Below are 15,234 nucleotides of genomic sequence, written 5' to 3' on the forward strand. Positions count from 1 at the left end.
CAGGAGAAGAAGTAGCAGCAGCAGTAGCAAGAGAAAGGAAAGCAGCAGCAGCAACAGGGTTGCAGGGCAGTGGAAGCAGACAGCTGCAGTAGCAAAGCTGGTTGAGGTAGCAGCAGCAGCAGCAAGGAAAAGAAAGCAGCAGCAGTACTGCACAGCAGGGGAAAGAAAGCAGCAACAGCAGAAGCAATGCACAGCAGCAGCAAAAGCAGTGCACAGCAGCAGGAGAAAATAGCAAACAAAATGAAGGACAAGTGAAAGTAAAACAGTGGCAGTGAAGGAATGAGGAAAAGTAAACACAATGTAACAGTGAAGTAAATATGAAAGTACAATGAAACTACAAGAACAATGGAAGTAAACCAAGGCCTAAGCCAAGGGCAGGGGAGATGGTGAAGGTGAAATGGTGAAGGTGAGCCTAGGCATACTACTAGAGTGGGAAGAGAACTAGTTTGCTCACAGTCACTAGTGAGCACTAGTTTCTCCCCAATGCTCAATCAACACAATGCTTCAAGGCTTCTAGCCTAACATTCCATCACTTCACAAAACATGTATCACATGACAGGTATATTAACATTACATGGAACACAAACATCAACAGGAACATGCACTAGGAAAATTGAAGAAACTAAACATCACAGTGAACAACAAGATAGACGGCAACAGAACAATACATGAACATTTAAACATTAACAGCACACATTAACAGGAACAGAGAACAAAATGGAGAAACTCAGAACAAAACTTAATATGAACAGCAAAAAAGTGAACATTAACAGAACAAAGTTCTGGACACTGGCTAGTCCAGCATAACTTCACATCACACCCACAGTCCCCTTTTTATAGTTACAATCAATTCCCCCAAAACAGGACCAAAACAGTCCCCATTAGGGTTTGGTGAAAATCAAAATTAAAGCACAATAATCCTACCTAATGTTGATAACAACCCTAATAGACTAACCCATACCTCAATTTAACATTCAATTGATTTCCCCCAAAAAATTCCCAAATCAGAAAAATTAGGGTTTTAGAAATTAAAATTAGAAATTTACCTAATCTCTGACTCCAATCAAACTTCAACCCATGCTTAGAATTAGTCTTCTCTTGCTTCCCATACCTCCAATTGCTCTCCTAACTCACCTAATTTACCAATTTTTCACACGTTAGGGTTTTGAGAAAAACGTGTATAAAAATGGGAAATTAGGTGGCTAGATAGGTTGTAATGATGGTAGTGGAGATGGGTTATGGTGTTTGGTTGATTTGAGAGGAGATGGTGGTGGTTGAGGTGGTGGTTGAACGGGGCAGGGTAAGGTGGCGGACATGGCAGGAGCAGAGCTCGACTGCTCGAAGGAGGAAGATGAGAATTTGGGTAAGGTGCGTTTGGCTGAAGGGTATAGGGTTCGAGTATTAGTGTGTTAGGCGGGTGTATCAAGATGGGTGTACCGCGAGCTGAAGCCGCTGGATATGGAGATGGTAGGTGGATCAGACGGCTAAGAAAAAAAAGCTTGTATCGACCGTAGGATGTAAAATACAACGAAGTCTACGGTGCGAGATTAGGTTAGGTGTTGTAGTGTTGAGCGGAATCATCGGGATTTGATGCACAGGCCTAGAAGCGATCGTTGGATTCAACTACAATCTAATCTGAAGGCTTGGAATTTAGGCGCTGTGGTGTTTGATAGGAGCTTCAGATTTTGATGCGCGATGAAGGAGCGACCATCGGATGATGAGATGGATCCAATCCGACGGCTGAAGATGGAGGCGGTTTTGGTTATAGAAAATGGGTTTGGGTAAGGGTTTTGGGCCTTGGGTATGCCAAGCCCATATCTTCTTTAAGAACAATTCTTCCTTCTTGAGCCCATTCCTAGCTTTTTGGACGTGCGCTCCATTCTTTGCGGCTTCCTTGCGTAATTCTTCCCGGCTTTTCACCGCTTTTCTGCTCTATTCCGCTCCGCAAGTTATCCAGACTTTATTTATTACCTAAAAATGCAAAATTAAGTAAGAAAAATATTTATTCTTGAAAACAATGAAAATACAGAATATGGGATAAATTGTAGAATTAATGCGCAAAAGATGAGTTAAATGCCAACAAAAAGGGATAAATATATACAATATTTGGCACTCATCAAATAAGCCTTTAAACCCCTAAGTGTCCCTAGTGGCGGAGTGTTGTCTCCGGAGGGCTTACAAGAGATATACCCCCAAAACCTTTACTCCAGACCTTAGCTATCTACGCAGAACCTTGGAAGGCACTAAAGAATCTCCTTGGTTGGCATACTTATTGACTACATGAAGAAGTACCCTGATGCGAAATTCCAATTAATGTACACGAGTTTGCAATCAAGCATACTAAAATTCATATAAAGTGACAGAGCTCTACTCAAATAGTTGCACTATGGACATCAATATCCGGAGTCAAAACTAATCACATGGATAGATCAAGAAGATGGATATAGAAAAACATAGATGGTTTTGATGTTTACTAAGTGAACGGCGTTTCCCCATATCTGTCTGAAGGCCTCCGCCAAAATGAACCTATCCTAATGGATTGAGATATTAGTCTGACTAATATCAACACACTGGCATATACAAGGGAACCAGTGATCGATAACCTAACTCTAGGTCAACACAACTGGCATATACAAACGTACCAGTGGTCGATTTTATTGAATTTTTTCCTTTTGGTCAAATGGTCTGGTCTCAAAAAAAAATTTCTTTTTTTTTTCCTCAACTTTTTGGTAATTACCATTTTTTTTATCTCTTTTTTTTTTCTCTTTTTCTTTTTCAACTTTTTTTTTCATGGTATCTCAATCACTCTAATTCACCCTAGCATTGGTAACAACTTGAATCGTAGGTCCCACCTATCACTTAGAGAAACATAGTTTTAAAACAAAATAAAATAAAAATAGAAGTGAAAAGGACTCAACGAGATATGGTGAAACTATCATGTTATTTCTAACACCTGAGCTCTGTGCTTTTATGAATAGACTCTTCTAGATGTTGCCATCTAATCAGATTGGTTCCTCAACTCCTACAATCAAAATGCTTCCATCCACTTAGATTGGTTAGTGCCATCCTTAATAAACATAAATTTCTAGGCTCTGGAATTTATTAATGCAACTAAAACGAAAAAAAAATAACAAAATGTTTCATCCCCACCCGCAAACCTAAATCTAACATTGTCCTCAATGTTTCTAATGAAAGCACAATAAATTATAAATAACATGAGGAATTTGTAAAGAGAGAAGTTGGAAAGATAGTACCTGGGTGAAGTGTAACCAAAAACCTACAAAAATAATATACAACATACAACATACAAACCGCCTTGATGGTCAATCAAGGTAAACAGGGTCCTCCAGAGGGACCTCCTCAACATCACCTGTAGGGAAAGGCTCTAAAAAGGGCTTCAATCGCTGACCGTTAACCTTTGAAGAACTACTACCATCTGGTGTCTCAATCGCTGACCGTTAACCTTTGAGGAAAAACAGTACAGACCACAAAAGGACCGGTCCACCGAGAGCGCAACTTCCCGAGGAATAGATGCAAACGAGTGTCATACAGAAGAACTTTTTGACCTGGAGAAAATGACTTTCGTAAAATATTCTTATCATGCACAAGTTTCATTTTTTTCTTATACTCCTTAGCAATATCGTATGCATCTCTACGAATCTCATCCAACTCATTGAGCTGGAGCTTTTTATGAACTCCTGCCTCGTCAAGTGAAAAGTTTAAGCTCTTAACAGCCCAATAGGCTCTATGCTCTAACTCGACAGGTAAGTGACATGCCTTGCCAAATACTAGACGATAAGGAGACATTCCAATGGGTGTCTTAAACGCAGTACGGTAAGCCCATAAGGCATCAGTAAGCCTCGACGACCAGTTTTTCCTATTGGGATTAACTGTTTTTTCTAATATAGGCTTAATTTCCCTATTGGATACCTCTACCGGACCACTAGTCTGAGGGTGATATGGGGTAGCTACTTTATGGGTAATACCATATTGTTTCATTAAAAGAGAAAACGGTCTATTACAAAAGTGTGAACCTCCATCACTAATTATGGCTCGCGGTGTACCAAAACGTGTAAGTATATTCTCTTTCAAAAACTGAACTACGACCCTATGGTCATTTTTTTTACACGGAACCGCCTCAACCCACTTAGACACATAGTCTACAGCGACAAGTATGTAAAGATATCCCAAAGAAATAGGAAATGGACCCATAAAATGAATGCCCCACACATCAAAGACCTCAACCACTAAAATAGGGTTCAAAGGCATCATATTTCGACGGGAAATGGTTCCTAACCTCTGGCAACGATCACAAGAAACACAATGACTATGGGAGTCTTTAAACAATGAAGGCCAATAAATCCACACTGCAATATCTTAGCAGCAGTCTTCTTAGCACTAAAATGACCCCCACAAGCATGTTCATGACAAAAGGAGAGAATACTGGACTGGTCACTCTCAGGTACACATCTCCTAATAATCTGGTCGGGACAATACTTAAACAAATATGGATCGTCCCAAAAGAAATGCTTAACCTCGGCTAAAAACCTAGAACGATCTTGTTTACCCCAATGTTGAGGGGTACGGCCAGTAACAAGATAATTCACTATATTTGCATACCAAGGTGATTGGGAAACAGAGAACAATTGTTCATCAGGAAAGCTATCCCTTATAGGAAGGGCATCACTAGGGGAACTAACAACTAACCTGGATAAGTGGTCTGCTACTACATTTTCAGCACCCTTTTTGTCTCTAATGTCTGGAGAAAATTCTTGTAACAATAGGATCCACCTAATCAGTCTAGGTTTGGTGTCCTTCTTAGACAAAAGGTATTTCAAAGCAGCATGATCAGTATATATTACGATCTTAGAACCTAAAAGGTAGGATCTAAACTTATCCAAGGCAAACACGATGGATAACTGTTCCTTCTCGGTAGTTGTATAGTTCAATTGGGAATCATTCAGAGTTTTGCTAGCATAGTAAATCACATGAAGTAATTTGTCTACTCGTTGACCTAACACAACGCTTATAGCATAATCTGAAGCATCACACATAATCTCAAAGGGTAGGTTCCAGTTGGGTGTCTGGACTATGGGAGCGGTAGTGAGTAAATTTTTAAGCTTCTCAAAAGCCTATAAACAAGCATCATCAAAGAAAAACTTAACATCTTTTGCAAGCAAACTGCAAAGAGGTCTATAAATCAAGCTAAAATCCTTAATGAATCGACGGTAAAAACCTGCATTCCCTAGGAATGACCTAATGTCTTTTACGGTTTTTGAAGAGATGATATGATTCAGTGAATGTGCAACGGTGTATTGGCGTTATAGAGTTCACTGTTACAGAAAGTGTGGCTAACTGAAGATAGACGCATTTATGAAGGATAAAATATGCTCATCATACAGAAAGTGTGGCTAACTGAAGATAGACGCATTTATGAAGGATAAAATATGCTCATCATACAGAAAGTGTGGCTAAGTAAAGAACTCTAAAAACCATTCTACCATATCAGAAAATATGCTCATCATACAACGATGAAAAGTCGCAGGGGCATTACACAGCCCGAAAGGCATGCGTCTATACGCTAATGTACCGAAGGGACAGGTAAAAGTGGTTTTCTCTTGGTCTTCTGGGGAAATAACGATCAGATTATATCCGGAAAAGCCATCTAAAAAGCAATAGAAACTATATCCAGCTAATCTCTCTAGCATTTGGTCGATAAAAGGAAGGGTAAAGTGATCCTTCCTTGTGACATTGTTCAATTTCCTATAGTCGATACAGACACGCCATCCCTTGGTCACTCGGGTTGGGATTAACTCATTATCCTCATTTTGGACTACAGTGATACCTGATTTCTTGGGAACAACCTGAACGGGGCTGACCCACTTACTCTCTGAAATTGGGTAGATAACACCCGCATCTAACAACATAAGCACCTATTTTCGAACTACTTCTTTCATGTTAGGGTTCAGTCGACGTTGCATATCCCTATACGGTTTGGAGTCTTCCTCTAAATGAATCAGATGCATACAAACGGTAGGACTAATACCCTTAATGTATGATATAGACCACCCTAAAGCTTCCTTATTATCTTGAAGTACTTTTACTAGCCCACTTTCCTGATCACTATCCAAGTCGGCAGCAATAATCACAGGTAAAGTCTCAGATGGGACTAAGAACACATACTTCAGGTTATCTGGTAGTGGTTTGAGGTCCAACTTAGGGGGGTCTTCTAAGGAAGGAACTGAGGTAGTCTCAGAAGCTGGTAATGGTTCGAACCTAGCTTTCCATCTATCAGTGTCTAACACAGGGGTAGAATCTAATAGAGCATTCACTTGTTTAATGGTACTATCATCGTCAAAATATAAACCAAAATGGGATAGACATCTCTCTAATGGGTCTTCAGACAAAATGTTTGGTAATGACTCCTGAACTAAGGATTATATCATATTCACCTCTTCAACACATGTGTCATCTAGCTCATAAGGTAGCTTACTGACATTAAAAATGTTCATTTCGATAGTCATATTACCAAAGGATAAATTCATCACACCATTTCGACAGTTTATGATCGCATTAGACGTAGCTAAGAATGGGCGACCTAAAATCACAGGTATCTGGTTCTCTGGGTCAGGGACAGGTTGGGTATCTAGGACCACGAAATCCACTGGATAAATAAACTTGTCGACCTCAATAAGAACATCCTCGATAACACCTCGAGGAATTTTGATAGACCTATCAGCTAACTGCAGTGTTATCTGAGTAGGTTTCATTTCACCAAGTCCTAGCTGTAAGTACACATGGTACGGAAGTAAGTTCACACTGGCTCCTCAGTCAAGTAAAGGTTTTTCTACCCGGTGTTTACCTATTGTACAAGCAATGGTTGGGGAACCTGGGTCTTTGTACTTTGGAGTGGTAGTGTTCTGAATGATTGAACTTATATGACTAGCTAAAAAGGCTTTCTTATGGACGCTAATTTTTCGCTTTCGCGTACACATATCCTTAAGGAACTTGGCATAAGCAGGAATTTGCCTAATTGCATCTAATAAAGGAAGGTTTATGGTAACTTGCTTAAAAACCTCCAATATGTCATTAAAGTTCGATTCCTTCTTTGTTGATGCTAATAGCTGGGGAAATGGGGCTCTAGGCACATGATCATACCTCTCAGGAACCGAATTGGCATCATCGGAAATTTTATTAGTCCCCTCAGTTAGTGGTCCTGGGGATGAGATCCTGAGGGGTGAACTACAGTATGTTCACTATCGGTCATGGTTACGTCATTGTCTACTACTCTACCACTCCTAAGAGTTCTAATAGCATTCAATTGATTCGATGGTTTTGCACCTACTTCATGAACTCCTCTAGGGTTGGGGGTAGTCTGACTAGGGAGCCTTCCGTTATCTCCCTCACTTAAGGTCTTAGCTATTTGGCCGACTTGAATTTCTAGCTTAGCAAGGCTCTGAGCACTAGTTTGAAAGTTCTGCTTGGTTTCCTGTTGAAAACTAAGTTGGCTCTTTAATAACATGTCATGGCTATGTGCTAAAATATCCTGGCTCTTTCTTAATATACTAAGAGATTCCTCTAAGCTCGTTATTCTATTCTCTGAAGAGTTCTGAAACTGACCTGAAGAGTTCTTATCTGAACCAAAACCTGGTGGAGCATTAGAATTACTAAACTGACCTTGACTCTGGCCTTTAGACCACGAAAGGTTCGGATGGTTTCTCCAACCAGGATTATAGGTTTCTGAATATGGTTCAAACTTCTGACGGTTATCGAATCTAGTGTTATTATAGAGAGCATTGGCTTGCTCTTCATTATTCTGGCCTTCCCAAAAAGTCTCCAATCTACCACTAGTGTGACCCACTTCTAAAGCTTCTAACCTTTTCGCTATAACACCAATTTTGGCATCTGATTCAAAGCTTCCTTCTACCCTATTAACGTTTCCTCTGCCTAGAAGAATTGTTTTCTGGGGTGCCCTATTGCTTTCCCATTGTTGGGTCTTTTCGGCGATTTCATGCAAGTATGTCATCACATCATCAATTGTTTGGTTTTCAAACCCACCTGTATACATGGACTCTACTGTAGTTGTGGTGGGATAATCTAAACCCTCATAAAGGATCTTAACTAACCTAACCTTTTCTAAACCATGATGAGGACATTGGGATAATAAATCATTGAACCTTTCCAAATACCTATAAAAGATTCTCCCTCCTGTTGTGTAAACATGCAAATTTGCGTCCTAATAGACGAGGTTTTGTGCCTAGGGAAAAACTTGTTCAAAAAGGAAGATGTAAGTTGTTCATAGGTTTAAATTGATTCGGAAGCCAAACTATACAGCCACGACTTGGCTTTATCTTTTAAGGAAAAGGGGAATAACCTGAGTTTTAAAGCATCATCATCAAGGTTTCTAATTTTCAGGGTACTACAAATTTCCTCAAAGTCCCTAACATGGAAATAGGGGTTTTGATTTTCTTTTCCTAAAAATATTGGGAGCAACTGTAAGGTTCCAGGCTTAAGTTCATAATTTGCTTCAGTTTCAGGTAACCTGATACACGAGGGACGAGTAGTCCTAGTAGGATTCAACAAGGCTTTCAAAGTTGCCATTTCTGGCGCTATTGGACTATCATGGATTCTTTCCTCAAACGGACGTTTACAAACAGGATCTTCACGAATCGGACTTTATAAATTGAGGTAATCAAGACGCTTAGAACTACTAGGTTTCTCTTTAACAAATCTACCTAGGGCGTCTCTTTTACGTTCAGGCATGCAACAGAACAAGGTAGGGAATCCTATGCAAACACAAAACAAGGCTGACTCAACCAAATCAAACCTAAATTTCTAGAAAACAAAAAGCATGATGTCTCCACTTAGATTGTTTCTAGACCAACTTCTATTCTTTCTAAAAGGAACTCGTTACAATCTGAGCAAACCTCTATGGAATCAATCCTAGTCAAAGTAAGTTGAATCAAGGCGAGGGAAGCTCAGTGGAGCTTTGATACCCAAGGCCTCACCGGTTACAAGGCGACGCAGTCACGCATTCAACTCACAGAAACCGTCAAGAACTTCGAAGTATGCTCAAAAGAGTAACCAATATTCTTCGAACGACTTTCCTATTAAGCTCGTTACCCTATTGGTCTCGTTCTAGTCAAAATTTTAGGCTTAGGTTCCCGTTTGGTTTCGTGTTCCTAAGGCGGGCAAGAAGAGAACGGTGATGAAATCCGAACCCTTATCTTGTATGGCCAGTCCTTGCCCTTTACTAGGAATTAAAAGAAACCGTATTCAAGTCCTTAGCATATATTCACCTTAAGGAATACAGTAAACCCGCTGACAGGGGATTCGCAGGTGTTTCGAAAAACTTACCTCCCTTACCTTCCTTAGGGTTTAAAAATAATAATGTCCAAAGTCCAATATCCAAGTGTCCAAAAAGAAAAGAAAAATTACAAAAATAGCAAACCCTAATACAGTTCTCTCTCTCTTTTTTTTTTAATAAAGAAAAATAAACAAACCCTAAAAAAATAAAAAATAAATACCTAAAAAGAAATTGTCTTCTTATTCGTTCTTTTCGCTTTAATCTTTCGCTCCAAGTCTTTATGATTTAAGTTCCAGTCTTTACGAAATCACCAAACTCCTTGGCTCAATTCGCTTTATGATCCAAAACCTGTAGACAAAAGATAAATACCCAAAAACATAAAAAAGAACAAAAATAATAAAAACCTAAAAAATAAAAAAAAATAAAATTAAACTAAGTCTAAAAACCCTAAAAGCAAATCCGCGTCGGCGGCGCCAAAAATTGATGTAGTTTTGAAAGTGGTAGTAAAGTTCGTTCAACTCGGATTGTGTAAAGGTTTGATTTAAGAACTAAGAATAAAAATACTAAAAATATATTCACAAGGTTGTCACAAATATCGAGAGGTACTGAGACTTAGGATTTCACCACTAATCACATTCAATTGGTTCATATAATGACTCGTAACAATTCTAGCTCTTTTGTTGACTCTTTTCTTTGCCAAAAGTAGATTTTATAAAGCATTAGATGTAAATCACAAGCATGACGCATCAAAAGTTCCTAAAACCCAGCATGCGACATCAAACAAAATCACAACTAATCAAGAAAAATCATAAATCGATTAAAACAAGTGCAAAAGTCATAAAGAAACAACTATAGTTACCAAGTGATTGTGAAATAGGTCTTCCTCCATCATCCCAGTGTTGGAGTTTAGATCCTCATATCAAAAACAGGCTCAAAAGAATAAATCATGGCTCAAAAGTTGTTTTTATTGAAGAGATGATATGATTCAGTGAATATGCAACGACGTACTGGCGTTACAGAGTCCACTGTTACAGGAGGTGTGGCTAACTGAAGATAAATGTGGTTGTTCAGCTGTTACAGAGAGAATATTGTAGCACTGTTGCGAATTTGAGACGTTTTTCTTCGTTGCAACACTTGTTCTTCAGCAGCAGCAGCAGCAGAGACAGGCTTCCTGTAATCTCCGATTCTCTCCTCATGAGCTCTCCTATCGACCCCAAACTCTCGACACCCCTTCTTGAGACCCTAGGAAACCTATTTATACACCACAGGGCGATTGAATCTCTCCCAAATCTCTTCGAAATCTCTTCTTTCCTTCCTTGGCAGTCACGGCAATAATTCCTTCCAGAAATTGTTTTACGCGTTTCTGAGCTTTCCCCATTATATCAAACTCCTCCTTACATAGAATATGTATTTTTGGAACGAATTTCTTGCCTTTAATCTCTCTGAATGTCCGAAAACAAACTCGACAGGGGCCGTGTTTCCTTTTTTACTCTGTTTCCTTTTTCCGGCAATTCCAGCCCAATTCGATCAATCCAAACACATTTATTAAACCTGTTTTGCTCTATCAAGTCCAGCCCAATCTATTTCCAGTGTTGAATCACCCTGAAACTCGTTCAAATCTTTAATCCAAAATCAACAGCGTCTGCATGCATTTTCCCCGCCAAAAACCGTTTTAAACGTGAAGAAGAAGGGTGTCCCCCTATCCAGTTCCGGTGTCCCTTTAGCAACTGCCTAGAAATGGGTTACCCCTTATCCACAGCGAGAGTCCGAATAACAAATGTCCTCCCAGGTGCCTTTAACAACTTTTCGAGCCAATTTCGCCGCAAAAGCTTATTTCTCCAAAAACACCTACAAAGTGATAAAATACCGAAATAAGTACAAAAATGGGTACTAACAATATACACAATAGAGATGAAAATAGACACATAAATGCGTCTATCATGCTACGCACATCGACAATTTATCCCGATAGGAGTTATGATGGTCAAAAAGAAAGCCTCCCTACATTGAGATTAGTAAAGGTAAAAGTGGATCCCGTTGTTTATATGTTGCAGGATTAATTTTCGGATTTGGTCTCGGTCAATATAGCATTTCCGAATTATAAAAGTAAAAATACTTCTTCTTGATACCATCTAGCTCACATCTCAAAGAGCATAATTGGGGTTTATAATTGATCCATTTATGAGAATAATGAGAGAATAATTAGAAACAATTTGAAATACCGTAATTTGGTTTGGATTTAAAAAGCAAAATTAAGTATGATTTTTATTTTGATTTTGAGAAAAAAAAAGGCTTTTCTTAAATGTAGCCCACACATTTATTAATCATAACCCAAAAAGTTTAAGTCAAAATGAAAAGCCAAACAACTCTTAATTTTCATGAACAATCAAACTAGAAATTTCCTTATACTCAAAATCAAAATAAATCCTAATTTTTTTTTAATCATACTTCAAACTAATTATAATTGTTCTTTTTAGTATACTAAGAAAACTGACTAATTATGAACCCTGAGTTTTTTCCACAAAACAAAATAAACCCTAATTTTAATTTTCTCTAAAGTGATATTTATTTTTCTCAATCATGATTATATTTAAAATTTATTGGGGTGTATATATTCTAATTATTCCCTAAAATGTTCTCAAAACAACATCAATCAAAAGGTACTAAACTAAGATTTGATTCTTTTCCTAGGATCCATGATTTGATTATTTTAAATGGGCTACGGTTAATAAATCCGTGGGCTATATTTATAAGAAGCCAAAAAAAACTAGAATTTAAGTGGATTGTTAGTATAAAGTTAAGACTTGTTTAGTTTTCAATTTAACTTAAAACCTTTTTGGTTATAGATAATAAACCTGGCATTTTTTGGGGCGACCCAAAAGGGATTAGGGACGACTTTTTTATTCCAAACCTATACACTACGTTAAGGGATGTCCAAAAATACGGAGAATACGTTAATGACCTTACATAATCGGAAGCTATACTGTACCCAATTGTAAATACCTAATCGGAAGGTTATTAACTAGGTTACACTACCGATTAAGTTCGTTTATGTGCCAAACTCATATCTGGCTTCTATAACAATCGGGAGTAACAAGATCTTCAAGAGACTACCGATTGTTAAAGTATAGAAATTAGAAATCTTTAGATTTTTGCAATGGTGAAATTTGGGGCTCCTATATAATCGGACGAATTAAAACCTGTCTAAGCTAACGATTTGGGTCTTCCCACAATCAGAAAGCTACGAGTAACAATACCTCCCGATTATGGTAGATTTCAAATTCATTAAATGAAGCATTTTAGAAGAAAACTTATTTTGGGGAAACCTATAATCGGAAGTTTATGTAATCCATATACCTTACGATTATGACTACATCCAAAACACGAACCAAATGGTTATGGTCGGCTCTGTACCCTCGAAACCCATGGAATTTTGCAGTGGTTCGATTTGGGGCTTCCTATAATCGGTAGGTATATAAGTAACAAACCCTAACGATTTTAGGCTACTCAACAATCGGTAGCTTATGATGTGATAATGCCTACCGATTATTAACCGTTTGACATATAAAACCAAAGTCAACCTGAATTCATTTCATTTCATTTCTTTTCAACTTCAACTTCAACTTAAACTCCTCTTCTCCTATTTCCTTCTGATTGCAGAGAGGAAAACTCTCCCCCTCTCCTCGCTATACATCGTTAATTGTCGAATCGAATCATCGTCGATTATTTTCTATAAAGATGAAAGAAAAGGAACCCCAGAAAGCTAAAACCAAAAACCTTTGCCGCGGTAAGGATCCAAACATTGGATTGCATGCCTGTAATAAAGAGGTTTTAACGCACGAACCCGAAGAATGCGAAGAAAATGTGGCCCCTGATGTAGGCGATACTCAAAGCCAAACTCTCCAGCAAGTTGAAATGGCGCCTATTAGGTAAGATTCTACCATTAATTTGCTTTTGCTTCAATTCATCGAATCCATGATTTTTTTTTTAAGTTTTTTCGGTTATTACCCATATTCGGTAGGTTAGTAATTGTTTCAAACTCCCGATTGTTGTCGATTTCTTCATTTCACAAGAACATTCGTTATATTCGGGTGCTAAATATTTAGGTTTCCTACCGATTATTGAACATTTTTCATTACTGAGGCCTAAATCGATCATAATCGGAATGTAATTATGTTTTTGACTTCCGAATATACTAGGGAAGAACAAGTATTAGAGACGTATTAAGCGGTTGATATGTTGTGTAATTTGTTTCCAATTGTTTTGGCTGAACCATATTAGTAGTTTCTGGACACAAAGTGATGCATATTCGGTAGACATTAGTTTTGTGAGACTTCCGATTGAGATTTATTCGGAAGGTCATACTTTTTATTACTTTCGATTATTCCTATTCGGAAGGTTGTGTTGAAATTTAGTTTTCGATTATTTGGTATAGATAAACATATTCGAACACCAAAAATTTCTTTTGTTTCCGATTATTTGTATTCGGTAGGGTTTAGTCAACCGGGGATTCCGATTGTTCGTAAACGGAAGCTAGTGGTTTACTCAACCAATCGAATATGGATATTCGGGAACGGTGTATTTAGATTAACTTCCGATTATATAGTTTACTAACCTGTTTTACTTTCTTCGCGTTGTTTAGTGATATGAGAGGTAGAAAAGTCGAAGATGCAATTGTCTCAGATAGTGCAAGGAAGCAAAGGCGTCAGAACTTGACAGCTATTGCAATGAGAGCTAGGACTGCTAAATCCGCTTCAAGTGATCAAGATGGAACTCAACAAGCAAGTCAAGAAGGTCTTCAACCAAGTTCCCCTCAATCAGAACCAGTTCAAGAAGGTGTTCAACCATGTGCCTCTCAATCACTAACAGTTCAAGAAGGTATTCAACCAAGTACTCCACAATCACAATAAGAAATTCAACTAGAAGCACCCGAAGATAGAGTGCCAGAAGTAGGACAACCTAGTGGTGCGCAAGAAGAAGGAGAAGCCGAAAAGAAAAATCCTCCTCGAAAGAAAGCGAAACACCTTGTCCCAAATGAACTGAAGGTGAAGGATATTCCAGAAGGTGTAATCCTTGGGCTGCCGGAGGATGGAGGACAATTGTTATTTGGATACAAAGACTCCTGGGCCAAAGAAATATATGAAACCGAGGTAATGATCGTATCCATTTTATTTACCTATTATGTTTTCTTCGTAATACTTTAGTTTATTCAAAAAAAAATTGTAACTTGTCATGTGTTTAATAGTATCATTCTGATGCGGTTCGGTTTCTCAAACCGACCGTCGCACCAACTAAAATGCTTGATTGGCCTTTGAAGGATGAATGTGAAAGGTTCAAGACCATTATTGCAAATTCAGGGTTGGCTGATGCTACGGAGAACTCAATGTTGGAACATGACCGGGTGGCTATATCGGCGTTTGTGGAGAGACTTTATCCTGAGACCGACACCTTCCATATGCCGTTTGGGGAGATGACGATTACCCCAGATGATGTTGTGCAGATTGTTAGACTCCCTATCCATGGCAAAGGTGTTAGGGATGAGTTCACAAAGCAGTTGGAATGGACCAAACTTTATGATCTAACTAAAAAGTGTTTGGGTAGGGATGAAGAAACATCTACAACTGAGTTGACTTCCGAATAATAATAATCGGTAGGTTTAGTTTTTATTACCCTCTCGATTATTCTATGTAAAAAAACTGTTTCCTGGAACCAAACAACACCATAATCGGCAAGAAAGTTGACTCATAACATAACCGAATATTACAATCGGTAGGTTGTTTAACAAAATAATCTACCGATTTCGTATAATCGGCTAGTTTTTATATCAATAACACTCCGATTACATCCATTACATAAAGTTCAAACGACCTTAACCTTACAATTTCGTCAAAAGCACCTAAATCCATACCCCTAATTGACCATAAAAG

Source organism: Papaver somniferum, unplaced genomic scaffold (genome assembly GCF_003573695.1).
Source record: "Papaver somniferum cultivar HN1 unplaced genomic scaffold, ASM357369v1 unplaced-scaffold_11, whole genome shotgun sequence".
Taxonomy (NCBI): domain Eukaryota; kingdom Viridiplantae; phylum Streptophyta; class Magnoliopsida; order Ranunculales; family Papaveraceae; genus Papaver; species Papaver somniferum.